We start from the raw sequence: 11064 nt of genomic DNA on the forward strand, positions 1-11064 counted from the left end.
ACATGGTGTTTCTCGTGCCACTCTTAATCACATCCAACATATACAGCTGTCAAAATTTCTCAAATAGTACTACATCTAACTATTATGCAGTCCTATAATTAAGAACAATTATTTAATCAATCTAAATTAGAAAAAAGCATAAGTATCCCTTGAACTATTATCAAAATTACAGGGACACTCTATCTTTACGGGAGAGGGAGGGGGGGGGGGGTAACCCCCAAAACATTGTTTCTCTCTATATTTCTTTGCACCTTATGTGTTGACGTGGAGCCTCAACCCAATCTTATTTTCTTTGCCTTGTATTTAAAATTTTCTCGAACACACTTAATTTTCTTTTTCATTTTTTACTTTCTTTGTTTGTTTTCTCTTTTTATTTCCTGTTTATTTTATTTATTCCTTTTATTTTTGTTGTCTTCCCTTTGGATTTGAGTTCAAATTTAATTCCAAATATTTTTTATTTAAAATAAGTTAATTTTTGACATATACCAAAAAAGTGAAGGGAATAAAAAACACTTTAAAAATAAAGGATGCCATGGTCGAATCATCATTAAAAGTTTAATTTATTTTTAAGGAAAAAAGTACAAGTACCCCCCTAGACTATGACCGAAATCTCAGAGACACACCTTAACTAAACTAAGGTCCTATTAACCCCCTCCCCCCCTAGAACCCATTTTTTAAATAATTTTGTACACCTTTTTGGCTTACGTGGCATCCAAATATCTCCCACGCGCCTCAATTGCGTGGAGTCACAGAGTGTTCTACGTAATCCAAAGGTGCACAATTATTTTTTAAAATGAGTTCGGAGGGAGGGAGGAGGAAGGGGGGGGGGGGTAATAGGACCTTAGTTTTGTTAAGGCATGTCTCTGGGATTTCGGTCATAGTATAGGGGTGTACTTGTGTCATATCCCTTTTTTTAATGATGTAGCCGAATCATCATTCACCATGTGGACAAAATAATTTTGTAAAAATGGATGAGTTTTCAGTTAACCCACAATGGCATGGATGAACCTTTTCTCAAAATGAAAATGGCATAAATGAGACAAACTTTTAATTAACTGATGGCATAGATGAGTCTTTTCTCAAAGTTCAATGGCATATTTGAGTCTTTTTCCTTTTTTTAAATAAAAACACACGTAATTGAGAATATCACCTTTAACAATACGAAATAGTTATTTAATCACTATGTCAACCATGATATTTAGCGATAATTAATTAACGGTAATTATAGCTTAATTGCCACTAAATATGTTGTTTTAGCGGCAATTACCACTCTTTGCAAATGTCTCTAAAGTCTATAACGACATTGGATCTAATGAAAATTAATCAATGTCGATATAGACTTAGCACTCTCTGTTAATGTATATATTTATTGCCGCTAAAAGTTGTTTTTGTTATAGTGAATCAATGTAAATTCTTCTCAGAGTGTGAATATTCTATAAGAGTATTAATTAGTGTATACTCCTAGACAACAACTTTTTACACCAATAAATCAAAAAGAGTTCGATTAGTTAGGATAAAAATACGTTGATTGGTGTATAGATCTTGACAATAATATTTCAAGTCAAAAACCCTTTAAAGTTTTGATTGGTGGGATAAGAGTGTTACTTGGTGTATAGACCTTGACCTAAAGGTAAAGATTCACAATTAATTTTTTTGATTAGTTAGGACAAGAGTATTGCTTGGTGTATAGACTATAGACCTTGACAAAAAATATTTCAAGTCAAAAGTTCATTTTTTTATTAGTTAGAATAAAATTATTATTTGGTTTATGCACCTGATTGTATACTAACTTGATGATGATCAAACTAATATTAAAAGTTCTAATAAATTTACATATTCCTACGTCAATGCACAAAGTCATTCCAACAAAAGTTCAAATAAAATCTACAACAAAAAATTTCTATCACAAAAGTGGCTCCCATATATCTATGCTCTAACAACACTGACTCACATATATTCCTACCATTATAAAACTGGCTCACATATACATTTTCATCAAATGGAAGTGCAAAAAATAATTTAATTTATTTTTTTTATTTTTAATGTTAGGGAAAAGAGGCAAATATACCCCTCAGCTTAAGATTTAGAGCAAATATACTCCTTGTTAAAAAGTGATGCATATATACCTCCATTTGCTAACAAATGGTGCATATATATATACCCTCATTGTCTAATAAATGGTACACATTTACCCTTTTAATTAACAGACTAAATTTTTTTTTTTTAAAAATCTCAAAATTGGTTTCTCAATCAAATTTATTGTTGTGGATCATAAATGCATATTCAAAGGTATGATCTTTCATCAATACATACCTATGAATTAATTAATATACTTATCATCCATCGACGAATGTGGTGGATGAATGAACCACAAATTAAACAAAGAAAAATCTACTACTTTAGATGTCGAATCAACTTTCCATATTTCTCATGATTTAGTCAAACGATCATATTATGACAAATCAACAACTTCAATAGCTGGCCCACGGAGAAAAGAAAAGTCTAAGAATATTAATTGGTGTATAGAGACCACATCAACAACATTTTTCTTAGTCAAAAATTCATACAAATTTGATTAGCTCTTAAATTAAAATATCAAATTCAACTTTTAACAAAAGAATGAGATTTTGTTCCAATTAAAATATCAAGCTCAACTCAAAACATATAATATTACACCATGTAATTAAGAGTTTTTTTTGCACTTAATTTCATGTGAAAGCGATGTCAAGTTAAGTCCATCACATTTAAAATATCTTTGTTTTGCTAGCTTAGCAACCCTCCACACACACACCACACAATTTTCCCTTTTCTATTACCAAAAAATAAAAAAAAGTTGGATGGCAACATAGACGATACACAATATTGATTGGTTAGGATAAAAGTGTTGGTTGGTGTATAGGCCTTAATTTCCAAGTAAAAAATGCCAACTTCTTTTTTTCTGATAATCTAGAATGGGATTTGTTAATTTAAAAAATTCTTTATATTTTTTCGCATATTCTGTTTTCTTGTCAATATTTGTACATTAATATGAATATCAACCGAAATTATAGGACTGAATTAGAATAAGTTCGATAACTGAATTTACGGAATGCATACACATACCTATGTAATTGCTTTGATTATCTATACTTTAGTAATCAAACAGAAGCATTTCTGTTTTACTGAAATGCTATTAAGGTAGTATGTTCCCAGTGTTTTCTCTCTCTTGGATTATCTCGTATAATAGGATAAGAGGTAAGAAGCAAGGAAGAATATGGGTGTGTTTGGTATGAAGGAAAACATTTTCCCCAATTTTCTCATGTTTGGTTGGGTTAAATGTTTTGGAAAATGTTTTCCAAATCAACTAATTTTCCTCAAAATGACTTTCCTTCAAAACTTAAGGAAAACATTTTCCAAAACTCTCTTTCAACTTCAAATTACAATTACTTTTTTATTGAAAAAATCAATTTATTTTGTCCCTACCTTCAAATCAGTCCTCCAACCACCCCCCCCCTCCCCCTCCCCCCAAAAAAATAAAAATTCTAAAGATTGTTTTTAAATTCAATTTTTTTACCCCACCTTCACCCCTATCCCTACCCCCTCCCAAAAAATATTAAAAATTATTTTTAAAAGATATTTCTAATTTCAATTTTTTATTTTTTAACCCCCCACCCACTACCCTTGCCCCCCCCCCCCCCAATCTGCCCCACTATCAGCCCCCCAACCCCCTTCAAAAAGAAAAACATTTAAATTTGTTTTTAAAATATATTTTCAACTTCAAATTTTTATTTTTTCATCCCGATCATCGATCACCCACCCCCCCTCCCCACCCAAAAAAAAATTGAGTTTGTTTTAAAAAAATATTTTCAACTTCAAAATTTCATTTTTTCATCCCGATCATCGATCACCCACCCCCCCTCCCCACCCAAAAAAAAATTGAGTTTGTTTTTAAAAAATATTTTCAACTTCAAAATTTCATTTTTTCACCTCTACCCAGCCCCCCCACCCCACCCACCCCCTACCAACACCCCCACCCCAAAAAAAAATTTAAGTTTGTTTTTAAAAAATATTTTCAATTTCAAAATTTCATTTTTTCACTGACCCCACCCACCCCCAAAAAAAAATTTTAAGTTTGTTTTTCAAAAATATTTTCAATTTCAAAATTTCATTTTTTTTCACCCTGACCCAGCCACCCCACTGTAACATCCGGCAATGTGAGATAATTGAAGAGGCTTAGAATTGGAAATTTTCATTTTTGGAAAGGATTTGAAAATCTGGAAAATTTTGGCTAAGTATGGAAAAGGTGAGTTTTTGGCCAACTTTGATCAGTCGTAACTTCTAGCTCATGATGAGTTAGAAGTATTTCCAGTTATGGTTGCAAAGTTCGTGGAACGATCTTTCCAACGCCACCGAGTTTGCTCGATTCCGAGTTCATATGAGCGAGTTATGATCTTTGAAAGTTGGGCAGTTGGCAGGGAGTCCGTTCCGGAAATTTAAGGGCATTTTGGTCTTTTCCCTAGCCTTTTATTTTGGTTATATAAATGTGTTAGGCTGATCATTTTGATCAGTTTTACCATTTTAAAAGAAGTGAGAGTGAGGGTTTTGAGAGAAGAAGAGAAGAAGAGAAGAAGAGAAGAAGAGAAGAAGAGAAGAAGAGGAGATCAAGCAAGGAGATCATCGTGGATTTTCGTCGGGGGTGATCCCTATCAAGGTATGTGAGCTTTTAGTGTTGGGTGATCCTTTCCCCCACACACCTAACCCCTTTTATTCATTAAGAAAGGATTGGCTTTGTTGTTAAAGTTGTGAGTTGTTGTGGTTGAAGTTGTTAGTTGTTGTTGTTGAAATTATAGTTGGTATTGTTGTTGATTGAAATGTTGAGATTCTTGATGATTTGGGACTTGTTTCCGGTTGGGGTTTTGAGTTGAATTCTATTGAATGTTGAGGGATTTTATGTTTCTAAGTGATTGGGGCTAGAACCTTTGAAGTTAAGAGGGTTTAGAGTTGGAAAAATGAAGGAGAAAAGTCGGGCTTCTTACATGAAACAAGTCCGTGTCGCGGACTTGTTCCCTCTGTGAACAAAATCTGCTCCGCGTCGCGGACAGGACGCGGACTCCACTGTTTCAGAATTTATTCTCAAAAATTTTCTTAAGTTTGGTTGTTCCAAATCATTCCTAAATCATTCCTAAACATCATGAGGTCCTTCCAAACACCAATCAAGTCCTTGAATCCATAATTAAATTCGATAAAGTTAGGATCAAGTCAAGTGAAGTTAGAAGTTAAGTGGAGTTAGAGCCAAGCTTAGAAGTTAAGCAAGTCTTTAAAGCTTTTCAAGAGTCGTTATTGAACGTCTTAACGTCGTTTCAAGTTTCAAAGTTGAGTTAAGAGTTTCAAGTCAAGTCAAAAGTAAAGAGTTTAAGTAAAGTAAGGAGTAAAGAGTAGAGTCCATTTCTCCAAAGTTATTAGGGAACTATGTATTCCCAAAGAAGTTTTAAAGAAATGTCTTTACATTTAAACAAGGTTGGAAACTGAGATTTCCAAAAAAAAAGCCTTCGGGCTAGTTTTTGAGTAATTATCTCATATCAGCAGAAGTAAATATGTTTTAAAAACATAAGAGCCAGTACATTGTTGGGAGTAGTATCGAGCACCGAATTGGGGGAGCGTTCAAAGAACCCACAGCCCCCATAGAACCATGTTAGCCACCATGGGTAGAAAAGGATCATACTTTTTAAATGAATCCTTTTCAGATTAGACTAGTGGATCCATTAGGCAGTTCAGGTCTTATACCTTTGGCCGGGTATAAGATGCTCTGGCAGCGTGAGGTCGATCGCTGTATCATCACTATAGCTCTTATGTGATGGTTGTCGGTTAGAGAAGCTCCCACAGCAGTTATTGTATTTTTCATACACAGAGATTATTGTATTTTTATATACATCAGTTCATTGTATTTCTATATACATTTCAGGCTTATTGTATCTTTGTATACACACAGAGTTTATAGCATGTTTTAAACAGTCTTTCTTTATATCACACTTATTTTAAATTGCCTTATATTGAAGAAGTCAGTCAGGTTGAGTTGAGTTGAGCCAGGTAAGCTATTCAATTTCTTCCAGATTCCTTCTAGCCTCTGTTGCTTAGTTTTCCAGCTTGCATACTCGTACATTCCATGTACTGATGCCAGTTGGCCTGCATCGTTTGATGATGCAGATTCAGGTACCCCGGATCAGCATCCTGCACGTCGTTGATCCAGCTGAGCACTTCAGAGTCAGTGGTGAGCCTCCTTGTATTCCGGAGGACTCAATTATTTTGTGTTCTTAGTTTTTTTGTTTTATTAGGATGTTGCGGGGTCTGTCCAAACATCCATCTCAGTATTTTAGAGGCTTCATAGACAGACAGTCAGTCAGTTAGTTTTGAGTCTCTTATATATATATATATGTAAATATTCTATTTTGAGATTCGAGTTGCCTTTATGGCCATATTTTATAAGTTAAGTTGTTTTATAATATTGCATTGCATTGAGTTATTCTGTTGAGGTTTCCACTGAGTTAAGAAAGCCAGGCCAAGGGTTCGCTTGGGGCCAGCAATGGTCTCCGAGTGCCGGTCCCGCCCAGGGTGTAGGCTCGGGGTGTGACACCTACCCACACACTACTAGCACCTCCCCCAAAAAAAATAATAATTTGAAGTTCGTTTTTAAAAAATATTTTCAATTTCAAAATTTCATTTTTTTCACCCCCCCCCCCCCCCCCAAAAAATAAAATAAAATTAAGTTTGTTTTTAAAAAATGTTTTCAATTTCAAAATTTCATTTTTTCACCCGTATCCATCCCCCCACCCACCCCCTACCAGCCCCCACCCCCCAAAAAAAAAATTTAAGTTTGTTTTTTAAAAATATTTTCAACTTCAAAATTTCAATTTTTCACCCCTACCCTCGACCCCCCCCCCCCCCCCCATGAGAAAATAAGTCAAAAATCAACTTGTTGTCCACGAAAACATTTTCCTTCGTACCAAACACACCCTATATGAATAGAGCCCTTTTCAGTTCCAATGCACGTAATCGACCCCAGAGAAAGAAAGAGTGCAGTGCTCCAGCCCGATCTAACGTAGAGAAAGGAGTTGAACAAACAGTGAAAGAGCTAATTAATAAACAGAGAAGGAACATACACAGTCTCTGTTGACTTTGCCAACGTTGGAGAGTAGGGTGGAGTCATTTCATTGATTCCTCTGTTTTATAAAGCAGTGTGACGGGATGAGTCTTTAGCAGTTAAAGTTAAACTTCTGCTTTATGTTGTAGATGGACAATCATTTGAACCACAAAAAAGTGCTCCAAGTTAGGACGTTGTTCTACATGCCAATGGTGCTCCAAGTAGAGTCACTCCAAATTAGACTTGATTGCTGCAGCGAGACGTGACCCGTACGTAGCCTCATGCACAAACAGAACAAACTTGGAAAATAGCAGAAGAAAAGTATAATCGGAGAACCCTTCTGCTAGCCCAAGATCGTTAACTAAGATCGGAAGATTCAACTAAAGAAGAACAGGAAGCTAGAAAGTTAAAAAGAGAATTTGGAAAGAAGAACTTAATGAAAGAAGACTCTTTAAGTGCTTTGATTTTTCCTTGAATACAAATGTACAAGGCCCTCTCCTATTTATACTAGTGTGGTGATGCTTCTAGAAATTATTCTAGATATATCTACAAGAAAAATCTAGATGACCCTATCTTTTAAATATCTAACAAGAATCTATATTATTCTATACCTTACTCTAAGTATCTAATTATCTAGAACATCTAGATTATTCTTAAGTATAATTATCAAAGATATTTACTCTACCAAATTCTAGAAAGTTCTACTAAATATCTAAGATATTTTTTGTACCTCCAATAAATCAACTTTAATTTTTCACATGAAAGACTTGGTGTCTTCTCCCTGAATGCGTCATTGAACGACAACTGTGGATATCCACAAAATCCACAAGAGAATTAATAGGATTTCATTCATGTTTTTCATTAGTTAACAGTGAAGTTTGACACACTGACATCATCTGGCATTGGTGTACAGGGGAAGTATTTGACGTAATAAAATAGAACATGGTTTTGCAGGCATTAACATCCCTTCAGTACAAGAAGTAGCAACCATTGAGCTACAAAATGGGAAAAATCTGATATCAACTTCTTTTACTCTTCTACAAGCAGGTTTGCACATGGAAATGCTATGATTTCTTCCCTAGCATTAACAATGTATGTCAACATGGGAGTAAAAGGGGCTGCAACCAAATGAGATTGCCTTCGTAGCAGTTCTATCAGCATGTGTGTGCCAAGCTTGTTGATTTCAGATTCTAATTGTTTGAAGCAATGCCACATGAATTCGGACTTGCAGCTAAGATGAAACATTATTTGTTGTGTGGTTGATCTACTACAGGAAGCTTACGACTTCATAAAGAAGATGCCTTTTTTTTGAAGCTGATGCTACTGTCTTGGTTGGGAAATGAAGTAGCACAACTATTGCTTGAGTCGCAACAGAGTCATTCTGGGCATTATGTGCAACTCTCAAGCATTTATGTTGGCCCAGAGAGGTGATAAATAGCAATGTTAGATCCTGGAATACACAAGGTTCCAGCCCACAGTTTTATTTCGTAGTGTTGATAGCTGCAGCAGCTTTTATTTGTAATATTTTCGATGGGCCAACTCTGTAACTACACAACTCTGCTTTGTGCATCGTGATTCTTTTGATAATCGAGAAATCCCCAAGGGCTGGTGGCACACATTTCAGCTGTGATGAGCCTGAGCCATGCATCGTGATGAAGCGGTTCTGCTGGATTTCTTCTTAAATGTGATATCTGGTTTCACCACTGCTAGGATTTAAACTTTAGTATTCAAGGTTATGTTGTTTCCCCAACTTTTTAACGGCTACACCAACTCTATTGTATTCAAGTTATTATATATTGATCAATGTCGAGGAATACTTTTTCTATTTCAAAGTACACGAGAATTTGGAATTGTTTTGGTATTTTTAATGTGCTTTCTATTGTTATTCCAGTTTCCCTTTTGATCTCCTTGCATTCTATGAAATTCTATTGTTTTTCCTTGCAATTGAATTTGTTGAACATATAAAATTAAACAAAACACAAACATTTTATGAAACAAAACACAAACACTTTATGAAACATCACAAACTATGAAATTAAAAGCTTTTATTCTCATCCCAGCAATGCAGTGGACTTGAATCCAGCAAATTTCAAAAATGAAGAATTGAAGTTAAAATCTTTCAGGATATAAATTAAGTTGAATACCTGGAGGTTACATACTAATGTCTTTTCTCGTGCTTTTTCATTCTCGTAAGAATTTTGTGTTCCAATTCTACATCCATCCTCGAAAACCATGCTGGATATTGAGTTGACAACATTATGTATATTATGGACAGTCCGATAACAAGTCCACAATATGATGCTTCTAGAAATTATTCTAGATATATCTACAAGAAAAATCTAGATGACCCTATCTTTTAAATATCTAACAAGAATCTAGATTATTCTATACTTTACTCTAAGTATCTAATTATCTAGAACATCTAGATTATTCTTAAGTATAAATATCAAAGATATTTACTCTACCAAATTCTAGAAAGTTCTACCAAATATCTAAGATATTTTTTGTACCTCCAACAAATCAACTTTAATTTTTCACATGAAAGACTTGGTGTCTTCTCCCTGAATGCGTCATTGAACGACAACTGTGGATATCCACAAAATCCACAAGAGAATTAATAGGATTTCATTCATATTTTTCATTAGTTAACAGTGAAGTTTGCCACACTGACATCATCTGGCATTGGTGTACAGGGGAAGTATTTGACGTAATAAAACAGAACATGATTTTGCAGGCATTAACATCCCTTCAGTACAACACAAGTAGCGAGCATTGAGCTACAAAATGGGAAAAATCTGATATCAACTTCTTTTACTCTTCTACAAGCAGGTTTGCACATGGAAATGCTATGATTTCCTCCCTAGCATTAACAATGTATGTCAACATGGGTGTAAAAGGGGCTGCAACCAAATGAGATTACCTTCATAGCAGTTCTATCAGCTTGTGTGTGCCAAGCTTGTTGATTTCAGATTCTAATTGTTTGAAGCAATGTCACGTGAATTCGAATTTGCAGCTAAGATGAAACATTATGATTGTGTGGTTGATCTACTGCAGGAAGCGTACGACTTCATAAAGAATATGCCTTTTGAAGCTGATGCTACTGCCTACAAGCTCTGATGGGTGCTTGTAGACTTGGTGGAGCTATTGAGTTGGGAAATGAAGTAGCACAACTATTGCTTGAGTCCCAACAGAATCATTTTGGGTGTTGGCGCGGAGAGGTGTGAAAAAGCAATGTTAGATTCTGGAATACACAAGGTTCCAGCCCACAGTTTATTTGTAAAATTGTTGATGAGCCTGCATCGTGATGAAGTGATGACTCATCAAATTAAGCGGTTCTGCTGGATTTCTTCCTAAATGTGATATCTCTGCTACGATTTAAACCTTAGTATCCAAAGATGTTTCTCCAACTTTTCAACTCTATTGTATTCAAGTTATTATAAATTTATCAATATCGAGGAATACTTTTTATATTTCAAAGTATGCAAGAAATCGGAATACGTTTTATATTTCATATTACAGTTTAATATGAAATTCTATGGTTTTTCCTCGCAATTGAATAAGCTGAATTTGTTGAAACATATAAAATGTAACAAACCCTAGATGAAACAAAACACAAACACTTTAAGAAACATCACAAACTATGAAAGTATAAGCTTTTATTCACATCCCAGCAATGCAGTAGACTTGAATCCTGCAATTTTAAAAAATAAAGAATTAAAGTTAAAAGCTTTAACAATGAAGGAGGTAGAATATTTATGGATATATAAAATGTAATCTTCTGAAGGATAGAGATTAAGTTGAATACCTGGAGGTTACATACTAATGTCTTTTCTTGTGCCTTTTCATTCTCATAAGAATTTTGTGTTCCAATTTTATATCCATCCTTGAAAACCATGCTGGATATTGAGTTGACAACATTATGTATATTATGGACAGTCCAATAACAA

General features: G+C 34.5%; 1 pseudogene; it reads right to left on the bottom strand.

Moving 5' to 3' along the window:
• Window positions 1-10776: 10776 nt before the first annotated feature.
• The window catches only part of LOC125823409 (receptor-like protein Cf-9), a 110219-nt pseudogene continuing 109931 nt past the window's right edge, over window positions 10777-11064 (bottom strand).

The sequence above is a fragment of the Solanum verrucosum genome, unplaced genomic scaffold, assembly GCF_900185275.1.
Source record: "Solanum verrucosum unplaced genomic scaffold, falcon-dt-bn FXZP01001070.1, whole genome shotgun sequence".
In the NCBI taxonomy this organism is placed as follows: Eukaryota; Viridiplantae; Streptophyta; class Magnoliopsida; order Solanales; family Solanaceae; genus Solanum; species Solanum verrucosum.